Raw genomic sequence first — 16,620 nt, 5'->3', positions numbered from 1 at the left:
AAGCACATGCACATTTTTTTTCCCCCTTTACCATTTAACCTTGAGACTAGTTGTGAGCCGTTTTTGACTCCTTCTACTTGCGAATTATTCATATGATTCATCAACAATCATTTGCATATTTTATGCAAATGATTGTTTTCTTTCAGTTTTGTGAGTTGAGAATAATTTGACTTCACAGAAGCTTTTTGTTTTTGAAATGCACATCTTTAATAATTTAAGCAGTTATTGCACTGTATGACATGCTTTAGAATGTCATATGAAAGTAGTTCTCAACATTCTGTCTTGTGATTTTGTAAATACTTTGCAGTCTAGTAAATAGCATGTTACAAGTAATTTGCTGAATCAGCTTTGCTAAATACTTTGTTATATTATTATAATAAAGTATTAAAATGTAATAAAAAAAAGTAGATTTCAGTTATGGTAATTCATAAAAGTAAGCAAGTAGATTAAAATGTGGATTCAAAGTATTTAAGTAGTGTAAGATAATTGTGTACTTGTAGTGTAATTATTAATCTGGGGATTAAAACCAAACACTAGAAAATATAGTACATGGCTTGTAGTATACTTGATATGATTTTAAGTATCCTTAATTAAAAAAAAATCTTAAATACAACTTAATGCCAAGAGTAAACTAATTTATAGTATTTTTAAAGGAAACAGTAAGTTTAAAATAAGCATTTTTAGCCACTTTCAATGGTAATACAAAACACTTTTATGCAAATCATCTCTGGGACATATCCAAACATACTCAGAGTCCATAAGAGCCCTTGACGCAAACGTATGTCCACAAGAGATTCGGGATTTGAGCACAATGTGGTCCTATCACTCATGTACTTCCTCTCTGCAGCAATCAGACTTGGTCATCATGTATTTTATGATGGGAGTCTGCCATCTAGCGGTTCATGAGCACAACAGTTCTCAGGATCGCTTCATTTCATTTACCGCTTGATTTTTGTGGGCGTATTAAATAAAACGGTGGAAAACACTTAAGAATCGTGCAGTCATTTTTCTGCTAAACCCAGATCAGATGTCTCCAATACAGCAGTGGCTTAACACACGCACACACACACACACACACACACACACAAAACTGTACAACGGTTTGGGATAACTTTTTAAGCACTGCCTGCCTACATTCTAAATCTGATTAATAATGTTTTCTTTCCACCTAACTTAAAGTACTTATTGATAGGCATTGCCAGAAGCAGTCTCTTCCAAAACAATATAAACAAACACGTTACATACATTACTCTGAGTAGCAAAATGCAAAAGTTTCAGTATCTGAATATATTTTCTGAAATGACTACCTTTTTGATGATGATATGCTAATTAATTAGTTGTGTACCCTTGCAGTGTGGTGGATATTATACGCAAATAAACGCTTAAATGATAATAGTCCTGCAGGATTCAAGGATAATTAGAAGTTAAAAGGTTTTCAGACAGAAACTCTTGGCGTGTTTGTCTTCCCCCACACCACTAGGGCGCACTCCATTCTGCGACCCTACCAAAGAAATGAACGGGGTGGTTTCCTCTAATCAAATACAACGTTGTTCAGACGTTAGCAGACATATCTCCTTAGCGGTCCTAGGGTACGGTAGTGGAACTGATAGGAGCAAGTTTAGTGACATCTGATATACTTTTGATGCATTTCTGAGAACTCTGATATCAAGCTGTTTTGGAATATATATTTTTTTAGTTCCGAGAGCTTCTTTGGTCTCCGAAAGAAACTAAAAAAACCTATCAACTAACTCTAACAGGTACTGGAGTTTTCCTCGTGGCTTTTTATTTTTCGATTAGGAAATGTGTTTAGAGATCATGGATACCGAGACGACACATTTCCCTAAACCTGAGTGTCTGCGACATGGATTTAAAGCTACGTGGACGCAGTTTTGTGATCCCAGAGCGTCGAAATGGGCCTTCAAGCAGAACCGAAACAACGCAGCCGCCTGGAAACACCCCAGTCAAGAGCAGAGGTTAGCACATCGGGCTACACTCAGCCCGTTGGTTATGGGCTCTGGGGAGAAGAAGAGAAAAAAAGGGAAAAGAAGGTCCAGGAATGATGAGCGTGTTGCGGCGGCCTGTATGGCTCCACTACCAGAGGGGGGGATGGCGCCTAGAAACACCACGCAGTATCTGATGAGTAATGTGTACGAAGACATGAAGATGGACACCGTAACGAAATCGGCTCCCGGTGAATTAACCGGCCACATCTACTGTGAGAATCTCTCTCCCAGTAGCGTGTCCGCGGCTCTGGACTCCTGCTCCGAGGACATCCTGGAATACCAACTCAGAGACTTTGAGGAGCTCTACGACTTGGCCTGGAAACCGGAATGAACTGGTTCACATTCCGCTGCGGAACTGCTCCGACTGGCTTGTGCAGACTCAATGACTGATCACGAGGAAATGTGAAAGAAGGTGTGAAGAGTTACTATTGTAAATATGAGATGAATGTATTTGTGCTGTGTTGGTTTGTAGCCCAGGTCATGTTTGTGTGGTCTGTTTCATGATTCATGGTTGGGCCTTTATCTGTCCCACAGCGGCGCTTTTGGACGCTGCCCGTCCGGTAGGGGGCGCTGCTGAGCTCTTCGTGGCGGCGTCCAGAGGAAACGACTAAACCGCACACGTCCTCAGTTTTCGTCCGGTCCGCGGATTGAAAAATCCAGGTAAACCGGGGAAGTGTGTACCATTTGTTGCACTGCATTGCGATGCAGTACTCCCCACAGTCACTGTTGTCTGAGCGTTTTCCAGGTTTCCATTGGCAGAACACGTGACTCGACTGGGCGAGAAGCACACGGAAGTCCTGTTTTCACTTGACTGACACATGGTGACGTTCACTGCCGCTTCATCCTGACCTGTTGCGGAGAATAAAAATGATATGTGGTAATTCTGTTAAAGAGGATATTTAATAAATGCTTTATGATTTGTATTAAATTTTACCTAGTGTGGTTTGTGATTTTGGGTGCTTTTATATGAGTATACTTAACAGGTTTAACTAGACTTGATTAACTTACACACAAATATTACATCTTCAAATACTCGGTAAAGCTTAATCCTTCCTGTTTTAATGTATAGATTTTATATGCTTACACTTGTAATTTAAACAGATTTTTACTATTGGATTTCATCTGGTACTGGCACACAAAGATGGCAGGAACATATTTTTATTTTATTTTGAGTTCAGATAAATACAACTGTCTTTACAATACGTGGTAAATTTTCCCTTGTGGAAAATGTGAAATTAAAAAACTTGAGCAGGAAGTAATGGTGCACAAAATATAAAAAAGTACCTTGCTTGCTTGGTTTAAAAAGCATGTAAAAGGCTTGAAGGTTTCAGAAAATTAATCTAATAGACCAAATGTTATGCTGTTATTAATGTCATAGGGGCAGGAGGGTAATTTAAAACCTTTAGTATATTCCAATTCCACAACATTCTAGTAGAACAACATTATCCAGTATGTCGTATGTATTTTGTAAAAATGTTGATATTCTGCTGAAGAGTTCTTTAACTCCAGTTCTCGAGATCCGGCGTCTTGCAACATTTAGGTGCGTCTCTGCTTAAACACGCCTGAGTCAAATAGTCAGGTCATTAGCAGGACTCTGGAGCATACTGAGGAAGTCATTCAGCCATTTGCTCAGGTATGTTGAACCAGAGACGTATCTAACAAAAGTTGTAGGACACTGCCCTTTCAGGGCTGTTTTACAGCATTATGGTATTTTTTTATTTATTTTTTTTAAACACTATAGTGAATATAAATTTGGTGCAGATTCACGGCAAATGTCTGATACTTTACAAAGCAGAAACCTCAGATTATATACACAAACTATTGTATTGGGATGTCATCTTTTTACTCACTTTTGAATAAAATATGGGCCATATAGAAGCAGTATATACAGCTATGTAGTGACATTGTGCCACTACTTCGGCCTAAGCAGAAGTCATCTTGGTGAATGAGGTGCTGCTTAAAATCAGCTTTTTCTTTACCTTCTATAAATATTTTGAAGCCACATTCGACATTCCTCTTGTGATTTGTGGCTCGGAAGGATTGAGCTGCCACTGACTGTCAAATCAGATTATTTATGTAGCTCCTCCTAACTCCTTATCTAGTCATCTACTATTTTGCAATTTTTTTAAAGACCTGTGGAGTTTACTCATCTCTATGGGTCTTCTCCAACAAATCAGGTTTCTTGGAGAAAGGGTGCATGTTAAAGTTTTCATAGTGGGCCCCGGTGTAGGACGAACGATATCATCTGTGCTTGACAGGCCAGGTATGGACATGGGTTGTATGTGCTGTCAATCCTAATTATCAAAATGAAGAGGAAGTCTGAAAATATATCGCTATGTGTTATTGAATCTTCTTTGAATGGAATAATTATAATAAATTAACATTTCAGTGGCATTGTAATTGATAGAGCTGCTTATATGTCATGAGTGTCAAGGAAGCACTCCGGCTCTAAACTGGCCATACAGGTTCTAAACAATACTCTGTCCAATAAAACGGCAGCAGAACATTCAAATCCACAAGGGGGCAGTAGTGGACAACAAAAGACAAAGGGCCGAACTTATGCAGGTCAACTAAAGTTGATTCCACAGTAAGAGGTGTTGATTATTACTGGTCCGCATTTAGATCATGCCACACGGCATTTGTTTTCAGGAAAGGGCACATTGCGACACATGTTTCATATTAAGTCTTGTGGCTGGCAGCTCCGATTACAGGTTGGCCAACTGAGTGAGACTCAAACGTTGCTCCTAAAACAATCCTCGTTTCAGCTCCTGTAATTCCCTGCGCACTGATAAGTTAATGGAAATCAGATATGAGAGGACTTTTAATGGGGTGAAGGGGAACTATTTTGGTCTCTTTTGTACAGCTTTTAGACCCCCACATAAAAGGTCTTTTAGGGGTGGCGGCGCTTTATCTTGATTCTATCTGTTGCAGAGGCTGATAGCTTGGAGAAAAGGGCCACAGTTGTTGTGGAGTGACGCATTCGCCGAGGCCGTGGGTTCAGAGGCTGTCAGTCTAAAACAGCTCTCTGTGGTCCAACTGCCGAGTGTGATGGTCAGCAATTACACCTGGAGGGGCTTTGTGTGTGTGTGGGCAGCATCTTGGACAGAGCTGCTGCTGCTGCTGGCTGATTGATGTGGGCTGCATGCAGCATCGATCCACTTGTGACTGGCACAGTGCTGTGAACAGCTTCTCCTATTAGCTGTGTTTTGGTCATGTTGGGTCTGGGGTTTTGAAAATTTCAGGTGACAAAGAGTCAGAAGAAACTCTTGTAGGTGTCCGTCACGTTGAAGAACCCCTCAAAAATGTCCACTGGCATTTTCGGTGGCGGGGAGAAAGAAACAAGGACGCTTCTCTGAGCAGATCATCCTACCGGTGGTCATTCTTAGCTGTAATTTCGCCCCCACTTCAGCAGAAGTTTACTCACTCTAAGAAGGATCTTCAGGCATTTGATTTCCCTTAAAGCGAAAGGGAGGCCAGACAAGGCTTGGGATTTAGCTTTCGAGACGAAGCCCCCCTTTTAATTGGAGGTGTTCAGCTTGCGTGCAAGCGAAAGTGTTTATGTGTCTGTGGAGCTTTTTGAGCCCCACTCACAGGGAGAAAAATGCATCACGGATAAATGTCAGTTTACAGCACGCGGGGAGGGAATTAGGAGGTAATCTTCATCCGCCAGCCTTTCTCCGCACCCTACATGGAGGCAAAGCCGACACCAGACGAGGGTCCAGTCTTCCCGGGGTGTGTTTTGGTGTGAGCCACAGGATGCAACCGAGAGAAATCAGATTAGGAGAGTTTCTCGTGCGCATGAAAGCAAAGGAAGAGGCAGTAATTTGGACTCCCATGAGAAGGAATTCTGGCTTTGGTTTTGCTGAGCGAAGTGACTCAAGCGTAAACATTTCAGTGTTGTTGTTTTTTTTTTTTTTCCCCCATTGGAGGCTGGAACTTCAAAGACTGTTTCCAACTTGAATATGGGAACTTGTGTGGGTGTAGCTGAGTAATCAGGATGCTGACTGATTCGCATTGAGACCCACATCCTTGTCGTTTAAACGAGGCGGGAATAGGTGTCGCACTCCGGGTCAGACAACACAATTTAAATATCTTTAGAATGAAAAAAGCTTGTTCAGAGGATGGAAACTCATGTTTAATCCAGTTCCTAGCCCACTGGGAAGCCATTTTAAATACAAAAGAGCTTATTCAAGAGAGACCAAGAGTTTAAAATGCTCCCCCCCTACAGTAGGTGGCAGCACAGGGTGGAGCATGCAAGCGTTCAAGTGGTTAAAAGGCAAAAAAGCAAATCATTTCCACAGATATCTTACAGCTTATTTTCCATCTCATATGAGTCTGACGATTTCATACCACTAAATTAAAAATAGGCCTGTGAAGCACACAAAATGAGATGGTGACTGTTTTTATGTAAGCGCTGACTGCTTTCATAAGCTGCTGAGTCACATAGAGAGAAAATAAACCACAGAAGAAATAAGGACCTTCTTTTTTCCTGATATCGGATAAATGAGAACTGTTGTAAATATGTGATTAGACAGAAATACAGAATGCAAGTATGTCAGAAAAAAAGCACTTTATTTGATTTATTCCATATTTCTATACTACAAGGACACAATCTAATAAAAGAACTATTTCTTTATCTTCTGTTATCAGGTTTTTTATTTCTACCTTTATCTTTTTGTCATTTCTTTCTCTCAAACAATGCAGATGTTAAGCAAACTTCTGCTGCGTCCACACAGAATTGCTATGACTGAGAATTAGTGATTTCTCTTCTTAAACTCAGTTTATCAGCTTTTCAAAATATCAACTAATTTCAAAAGCAGGAAAAGAGGAATAGAAAAAGGTAAAAATTTATTTAGAAATGTAACACCTGGTAAATGCGGAAATCGCCAGAGCTTAATGAAGAAATTAGAGATGAAAAATATTTTTTTGTGGACCTCTAAAAAAGTACGTTAAAAACGTAAAGGTGTCTTAAGATATTTTGAGATAACAAACTTGACGGTTAAGACGACACATTTTGAAAGTTAAAGGTAAATTTAGAGATCGACTAACAGTTAAATTTAAGAGAGAAGTGCTTTGAAATTTGAAAATCTTATTTCAGTGGAGATACTTTTTTATTGGAAATCCAAATATGAGGAATGATTTTACTTTATGTATTAATTTCTCTCTTTCTTCAGTACACATGAGACTAAGCAAACACGGATTACATTTTTAGACACTGAAAAAGAATGAGTTATTATTTCAGCAGACAGAGTGAGGTGAGGAGAGGTCTGTGTCCTGTTGGCCGTTGTCCTTCACGGCAAAATGACAGGAAAGGTGCCAAGGAGACATTCAGGTGGCCGTGGCAACCTGCCGACACTCTGAGTGACCATGGAGTCACAACATGCCCGCAGTCCCTCGAGTTTCCCTCGAGACTCAGCAGCTCATGTTATGTTAACCTCTGAACAGCCTATGCTTATCTTTAAGCGAAGCTCAACCTTTGGCAGTCTGCTAATGGTTAATCAGACGTACTGCAAATCTGCTGTCGTCCTCGTCTCCTTCCAACTGGACTTTTCCATGTTCATTTGTCAGTTTTTACTATCTGAGGTCAGGCTTTGTGATGCTCTATTCCAGGAACAGCAAACGGTTGACTCCACACAGAAAAGCATGTGATCATTGTTCCACTGATCAGCTTTGGCAATGCGAGGTTAAAGGTTGAACTCGGCGGAGCCAGTTCAGCAGTATTGGATTCGTCCTGCTGCAACATCGTGCCAAACATTGTGCCTTGGTGGGTGTTTGACCAGCGGTTTAACTTTTGTGCTGATGTTTCTGGATCTAACATGCGACAGTCATTCGGCGTAGGAGACCCAGTTTTTTTTTTTGTTTTTTTTTTGCTTTTAATTTTGGATTGCGACCTAAAAAGAAATAAACTACCCAGTGCACTGGGCAGATGCTGAAACATGCAGGCATGCAGTCACACAGACAGAAAAATGGGGCAAGGAGAAGGGGGCACTGGCGTTCTCCATGTGCACCCTTTGGGAATTAACCCCTCAGCAATATGGGCTCATTAGTCAAAATGGTCTGAGGCGAGGAACTGAGGGCTGTTTGAACCAAAATCTATTTCCATCCTCTGCTGCCCACTTTGCATCTCCTCTCTGCAGAGACTGAGCAGAGGACGTTAATGGAAGTTGACCCAGCAGATTCAGGGAACCTGGACAGGTAGACGTCGAGCGCAACATGGACACTGTGTCCAGGGGTGGAATCATGCCAGCCGCTGGAATCTAACTATGTCAAGGACAAAGAAGAAACTATAATCTGGTTTAGTAATACAGCTATTACACAAGCACACACACACACACTCTCAGAGGAAAATACTTTTTTATTTGTTCACCTACAGCACCGGAAGAACTCTGACTCAGTTTTCTAAATTTCACACCAGTAATCCGGACTCGTTTGACCTACCTCAAACGAGGCCATTACGAACGGGTCTCTAAAACACTAGGGCTGCGTTTTAAGTGTGGCAGTAGCTGTCGGTCAGTAGCTGAAACGCGTGTGGAGATTCTGTCAAGATCGGAACACAAACGCGTCTGAAAAGCAATACAGAGGGAATCTGTTGCACGTCCTCTGTTATCTCATTAAACGTCGTCCGAACACTTTAGCTGTTTGCGAGTCTTCTAAAATAATCTGCGACGATCATTTTTTCTTTTATAGCTAACTGCAGCTCTAATTGAAAATCGTTCCTTATAGTCTTGGTGCCGCAGAGCGATGAGTCACATTTAGAGTCGACAACAAAGCACGACATCATGTGCTAGGCGGATTGTCTTTGCTGCATGCTACCTCGTTGTCTTTCCTGGACAGAAACACTGGCCACGCTGTTTCTGTCATTCACTTTGTGTATTCTTTTTCTCTTTCTCGCAGACCGTACTCCATGACTACGGCGTGCTTCTGTGCCGTTTCTGTTTCCTCCCGAGACTCGACATTCCTTTCCACTGTCACCACATGCAAGGAAGCCTGACTCGCGGTCTTTGCTCTAATTCATGCCGAAAGTCTTTTGTGGAGTTGAGGTCAGCACTCTGCGCTGACCCTACATTAGCATTCTTATTGTCTGGTAGCGTAAAAAGAGGTGGAATTACTTTGGATCCCTTTGTAGGTTCTACTATGAAAATGTGTAATATCAATATCAAGAAAAAAAAAGATAAAAAGCATTATTTAGCCATTTCATATCAGCTTTTGCTGGTGTCATTTCTTGACTCGGGCTAAAATTCAATAGTTTATTAATACCTAGCCTCTCTCTTACTTCACCCTTCTGGCCATAATTATTAGCGTAGGTGAAAGATAATCTTTGCCATTATACACTAAATTGTCTGGGCTGCAGCCACATTTAGTCGCATTATTAGGAGCTAGGGAAACAAGTAATGAAGGCAGACCAGCAGCATCGTGGTTTCATTTCACATTAGCTTTTGGACCGAGGTGCTGTGCAGCTGCAGTCTTTATTTTTTAATGACACGACTCTCCACTCTTTAAGACAGAGCAGAGAAATTGGTGTCAAACAGGAATACTTTTATCTATTCCTTTTTTCTTTTTTTTATGACCGCTGGATCAGGCACATTTCTCAGCAAATCTTTTAATTAGTTTGAGCGGCGCAGTGACGGCGACACACGGGCTCACCAAGCGCTGTCACTTCAGAGGAGGTGCAGCTGTGTTCTTTGTCAGATTATTGTTGATGGCAGCAGACTGTAAACAACAGATGGTCGCGTTAGCACCTGAACAACATGTCGGCTCTAACCATTCGGCGCTCGGCCCCAGCCTGTAGACACAGTTCCTCTTTTGGAGCAGCAGCAGAATCTATTAGAAAATATGGACTTAGAATTATTACCGTTGCTTAGTTATGAGTTCACGATCTTGTCTTGTGGCGTTCAATTTGCCATTTGCGGTTTCATACCCTCGTAGTTTTGGTTGTTTTGTTATCTGATACAAAATGAAGAGGTCGTGTCAAAGTTTAAGAGCAATTTGGTTAGAACAATGATCCATAGCACACAAGAAAGTCAACATGTTAATGAATTGCTCGTAAAAAAAAGACAAATCAAAGGTTTCTGGTTGACCTAGTCAAAGTCTGGTCCTGCAATATATTGAGCTGGGGGGTGATATGGAGAAAGTCTATGAAATCCTCCAGTGTGGCTGAATTAAGACAAAGAGAAGTGGGATAAGACTCTGTGCTTTTAGTAGTTATGTTTACATTGACAATATGGTTGCACAAGTTGGAATAAAGAAAAACAAAATTCGCTTAATGGAAACACGCTAGTTTAGAAAACAAAAACATGCTTTTCGCAAAAACGTTTTTCTACTAGGATGAAGAGGTTTTTCAACTGCGTTGAAATGAGCGTATTTCGCAAAACTGCAACCGAAACAATCTTTTTTGCATCACACAAGTCATGTGACTAAACCACCGAATGTTACAGCATGTGGAAAAGATGAAGACGACAGGAAGTGGTAGGAGGTCATATCATGATGACTCATGGTGTGACCAAATACATGCTTTAGCTGTATTTCTTATTTAATGCAAACACCGCAATTGCAAAATAGTTTTTTTTTTGACATTAGCGTAATATCGGCCGACCTCTGCGCACGTTTTGTAACGGAAACGCAGCTACGACCACCAGATGTTGGTTGATGAAAACTCCAAATGGCTTTCAAGGTTTCACCTTTACATGAACTCAAAGTAACGATGTATTGCCCTGATTCTCCAGTTTGGGATAATAATCTGTTCTCTTTTTGATAATAATCTTTTTCTTTTTTTTTTCCTTTTTGTTTTGTGGATTAGTCTGCAATGCTCAAAGCCCTTTAGGAAAGAAAAAAAAAACTCCCGCTAACAACATTTTACCGAGCTCTGAGGAAGACCTTTGATGAAAACATTTGTTTTTGGGGAGGTATATAAGCTGACTCCTCCTGTCAGCAACAGCTCCTTTCATTTTTTTTATTTTTTATTTTTTTGTATCCTGACTTTGTTGTGCGCCTGGATAGAAATGAGGAGTATTAAGCCTGAGTCAATACGGAGCTGTGAGTTTTGGCAGTGGCTAAATAAGACGCAGGCAGATCAATATGATGAGAGAGAGCCAGGGACGACGTGAGTTCTGCCACCCCTCCCACCCATCACCTGCGACACGGCACGCTGCCTGTCAGCTATTTGTCACGCGGTGCACACAGAGACACGGTGTTCCTCTCTCACCACATCGCTCCATCATTGCCAACACTACTGAGTTCACACAGCGCCCCAGATACGGAGGAGAGTCCGTGTCCAACAAAAGCCAAATTTGAAACGTATAGATGCTCTTCCACGGCAAATGCCATCAATATCCCCTCTGATCAATAAATGCTCATAAATCCATGAGTGAAACAATAAGCACACGTCATGAAAACATTTATGGCAAGAAGATGAGAGCCTCAAGGATGAAAGCTGCAGAATCGATTGTGCTTATTCTGCCTTGCAAGTGCCAGGGGAGAGAAAGAAAAAAAAAAAAAAGAGGTAGGAAAATTGATTTTGTAAATTCTCTCTGGTAAAGAATGACTCACACTCTCTTGCCACCTCAGATGATGTGTCAGAAAAAAAAAAGAAAACAGGAAAGTGACAAAACAGCAGCGTGTAACAAACAATGCATCTGCACTTTTGAATGAAGAAGCACCTGCAGCATCCGAACATTTATGCCAACGCACAGGAAATCGGTCGGTTTATAAATGCCCTGTCTGTTGGCAGATATTTAGGAGCTCGCGCACATCAGGGGTAAAGTTGCCTGTAACACAGTTCTTTTCTCCCCCCCCCCCAAGTATGCTTCACATGCTTGGATCTAAATTTGTTTGGTTCTATTCTGAGACTTGTGTGGTTCTCTCTCCAAACCCTCCCAGAAGAAATGTGTCAGCCCGTCGATGGAGATCTGCTTCAGAGTCAGTCATCATTGCCTCTGCAACCGGAACGCTCTGCTGCCATTAATTTGATACCATGCTATACGTTTGACTGACTGGACGTCAAGGGAACAAAGACAGACAGCCGGATCCTATACCGTTACGTAAATTACTCTCTCGCCTTTCGGTGGCGGCGCGTTCTGGCGGTGGGATCCCTGGACGTGTGTTTCCATTGGCTCCAACATGGAGCCACCGTGACAGTCGCAAGCTATGACCACTTGGCCTCATGCAAAATACTCAAATGCAACACCTTTTAAACTCAGTGCGGTGGGTTACGGAGAGAATCCTGCTCCCAGGTTACTTGAAGCATCTGCTGCTTGGTCGACTCGTCCATTAGCCAGTCACCATTTGGTCCGCCTAATACAAATAGCCAATGACAGCCAGCATTGTTACAACGCTGAGCTCTTTGCTGACAACAGATTACCCCTTCACCTCAATAGGCAGGCATGATTATCACTTGCGTCTCATTCAATAGCTCTATTGTGTTTTAAGATGCAACGTTTTAAGTATTTTGAGACATTACATGAAATCTACCTATGATATTGTATGTTATGGAGGAAACTGTAGAGTATAAATGAGAATGCTGTTACAGTAAGTAATAATGATATTTAACAGATATTAGTCAGCTGCGTACAATGCAAAAGGATGCATCCAATTCAATTTTTTTTTTTTTTTTGCAAAACTCATTAGATGTTTCAAGTCCTAAGCATACAATTAAAATTAAAACTTAGTTCATGATGTATTAAAGACTCTGTTGTAACTCTGCCATTAAAAATTCCAGCCCTAAGATATTTATAAATGTAGGTTCTTTTGTATCAGCCGGATGAAGTGTGTTTGGTAAAATTTTGACTGTCTTTGAAAGTCAGTCGCAGGCTGCGCAAAAATAATTCAAAGAGCTGCTCTAAGGACACCCCTGCTATAAACCATCGTCACACTTAAAACGGACTATTAATCAGTCCACGGGAAAACATTTGCCACTGTTGGCAAGGCCCTCTTTAATTGCATTCGTGTATTGTATTATTCCTCAGCAGTACACAACAACAATCACAGATGAAACCTGGCAAAAAAATAAAACAATCAAGCACGGCGAAAATGATTGCCAGAATTACGTCGATAAGCTAATTTTTAATTTTTCAGCATTGTTGTATTCTGACTGCTCAAGAACAGTGTTAAAACTGGACCGAATGAAAACAGAAAATTGGCCCTCTTGTACTCCAGCTGGAGTTCAGCTTTGCCGTCTGGTCTGATTAAACCCAGTCAACATGATTTGTTTGTTCTTCTCTCCGAGCACAGAGACGTCTTGTATTAATAAGAGTCGTATGGATGTTGGCATTAAGCTTTAGTGAAACACAATTTGCTTAAGCACTTTAAGAAATGTGAAGATAGCTTACTGATTTATAACTTAATGTTTTGGATTTAATTCCCCCATTAATCGGATCATTTAGCTCAGATTCAATTAAGCTCTATCTCTGCTGCTTTAATGTATCCTTTATCGCCCAGCGTTGCTGTCGTCTCTCTCCCTTTTTTTTAAAAAAAATTCTTTCACATTCTACAAGTCTGTTTCCCTTGACAACCACATCCACTGTTCACAATTATGCACAAGAGGTGGATCTCTGGGATAAACAGAGGATAATAAACAGCCAACCTCCTCACCTAAGCTTGCGTTTGTCTACGTTGAAGTGGCTGAGGTCAAGGCGGGAGTTTAATTGAATGTCACAGACCTTTTTCTTTCTTTTTTTTTTTTTGTCTAAATATTTTTCGATGAAGGTCGTTTTAGAAATGAACGTGGTTGCGCAGCGGGACGCGCGTAATTCGGATTTAAGCCTCCCACTCGTCCTGAAATGGACAGAACTGCAAATAGACTGACATTTTCCTCCTCCCCGCACATTCATTCCTAACACTCTGAAAGGATCTATTCCTGTAGCGTCTGCGAGCGAAAGTCATTTCTGGTTCGTCAGCACAAATACAATATTCACCACCAGCCACCCAAACGGCATTTTTTTTTTTCCTTTTTTCTATCCTTCCCACTCCAAACTTTCATTTCCAGGCAGAACAAACAGTCCTTTCTTTCTTTCTGTCTTTCTTTCCCTCCATCCATTTTTTCCCCTCATTCATCCGTCAGTGTAATTGCCCTCTCTCCAGAAATAGAAAGGAGCTGCCACAGACTGTCAAAGAGCCAGTGGTTAAAGTGTCCTTCAGGAGACAATTCAAGCACTTGGGGAGTTTAACTTGGTTCTGAGTAGTTTGTGCTATAGGTGTTCACACCTCGACTATGTTGGCCCAGTATTTTTTTTTTTCCCCCCCCCACAGTTGCAGATATTACGCAAACCTTTCGTCTTCAAAGTTAGTACTTTAAGATGACATAGGAAAAGTCCGGCTATTTTAACAGAAAGTGGCTTTGATCTGAACGTAAATCTCGCAAGGAAAAAGAATATTGAATAAAATAATTTCACAGATGGTACGAATGACTTTCTCTCGTTATTTCATCCAGTGAATATTATTGTTTTTACTGCATTAGTTGAGAGCTGTCTCAGAGAAATTACTGACGAAAAATATAACTTTTAAAATATAACTTTTTTTTATATTCTGATAGTTAATTTCTTGCTGATTCTTGACAGAGAACAGCCTGTGGAACTCAAAGATTTGCTACATTTCTGTGTGGAATCCCGGCGGTTCAGCATCCACTTATTACCTTTTTGTTTTTCTTATCCAAAACCAGGTCATGGTTTTGGATATTATCCCTCAGTGTCACTGAGGGATAATATTCCTCAGTGGCACTCAGGAATATTATCCCTCAACAAAGTTCTGGTTCTGCCCGTGGGGTGTCTTCCAAGCTTTTACCCAAAGATTTTGGCGCTTCTCACCCTACTGAACCAAATCCACCCTTTCGAGAACACTCCTTCCGTCTTGGATTCAGGATCTCATTCTTTCATTTCTCACAAATACTGCGATTCAGAGCACAGCAGGTCCTAAAATAAACTCATTTGTTTTCTAGAAACACATCTGAACTTCAGCTTTCTCCTACGTGTTCGGCCTTTTTGCCCCCCCCCCACACACACACACACACACACCACCACTGAGTCTGTAAAACGTATTATGTTGAACCAGCAGACATTAGCTGCTGGAAGGACACCTCCCTCGACAGAAGCAGCATGGAAAGTGTTTTCTAAGATCTCTCTGCTCTGCTGCTATGTCTCACTTTGCCATCTTCTGCTCCTCCTCCCCTCCTCTGCTGTTTGTCTTATCAGTCAGTTTTCCTTACAGCCGCTAGAAGAAAAAGAAGGAAAAAAAAGAGTAAAGCGAGATTTACGTTCTACTCTTTCAACTGATTTTGTACTGCATGTGCGACTGCGGGGTAGAGGTAGTAACACAGAGCTCTCACGTGTTGCATAAGCTTGTGTTTGTGAAGGGAGGAAGCCGTCACCATCACCCTCTCTGTAAAGTGTCTCATCTCTGTCATTAGCCAATCTTGTGAGTCTGCCTCTCTGCCAGCCTTGCTGCTAAAATGCTAATGAGACCTACACACTGCAATTACAAAAAAATAAATAAACACACACACACACACACGCGCGAGGACAGACACACCAGTGCAGATACACACATCGCTCGTTGTCACCCATTAGGGGGCATTACAGCCCCCATGTTGAGCCCCGGCTTTCATCAGCAAGCAGACTCTGGGTTATCATATTAGTTATAGACTTTTCATTAGTCCAATTAAAGTCTAGACGAGAACATTTGTTTAAGGTGTTGAAGAGATGTGAGGGAAGGGGAGGAACGTCATTAAGAGAATGAAAACGTGAATTAAAAAACAGAAAAAAACATTAATTGCCCCCTCTGATTAAGTTTTTACTCCGCACTGACGGGAAGTTGGAAAAAAAAAAAATCGGCTTAATTCACTATCACTTGAAATTCTAGACCAACCAGCTTTTCCATTGTGTGCCTCCTGAGAAACACGACGACGACAACAAACAAAGCATAATCAATCGAAAACCCAACCGTTTTGAGAGGCAAACTGCATGTGACAAAAGGCCTCCTCTGTTCTGGCATCAAACCGGGGACGTCACAGCCACATGATAGGCGCCTTCAGCCAGAGCAGCCACCCACACAGGGATTAATGTTTGAAAAAATAAAAAAATAAATAAAGTGATGTGGCAACATACACGCAAAAAAAAAAAGTAGTTCAAAGTGGCCGGGGATGATTACAGACTGTGTCAGCTCAATACTCTTTGAAATTCCTTAAGTATTCTGGCAGAAGACAAGGAGGGTATTGATTAAAGAATATAAATCTTTATATAAATCTATAACACGAAAGTAGAAATACTGGTTGATCGACAATGCATAGAGATATATAATTATAAAGAAAGGAAAGCTGTAGTTTATTTCTCCCCCTTTGAGGTCTTATTCTGAATGAATTATTTTTCACACGCCTGCCTTCACACACATTTGAACTTGAGTTGTTAGGTTATTGCCCAATGACTTGCTGCAAGTATAAGCGGGTATGGACAATAGATGGATGGATATTTGAAAAGAGTTTAGCCATCAAACAGACTGGTGGTATGTCGTCATGGTAGCAAGCTAGCAATAAGTGAGACTTTTTTTGTTTTATAAATGTCGAAAACAGTTTGCATTTTGTACACCTATCACCATGAGAGTGTTTGGAACTGCTGAATTTTTTTTAATGATT

At 41.0% G+C, this 16,620-nt stretch overlaps 1 long non-coding RNA gene across 1 annotated transcript; it reads left to right on the top strand.

Annotated features, from left to right (window-relative positions):
* Positions 1–1,530: 1,530 nt before the first annotated feature.
* Positions 1,531–2,931, top strand: LOC106932215 (uncharacterized). Its single transcript, XR_001421222.2, has 2 exons — positions 1,531–2,415; positions 2,538–2,931. It is a non-coding gene; the product is annotated as an uncharacterized LOC106932215 (long non-coding RNA).
* The last annotated feature ends 13,689 nt before the right edge of the window (positions 2,932–16,620 follow it).

Source organism: Poecilia mexicana, unplaced genomic scaffold (assembly GCF_051168715.1).
Source record: "Poecilia mexicana isolate PSO_F unplaced genomic scaffold, ASM5116871v1 scaffold_23, whole genome shotgun sequence".
NCBI lineage: Eukaryota > Metazoa > Chordata > Actinopteri > Cyprinodontiformes > Poeciliidae > Poecilia > Poecilia mexicana.
This window is presented reverse-complemented; position numbering and strand designations above follow the sequence as displayed.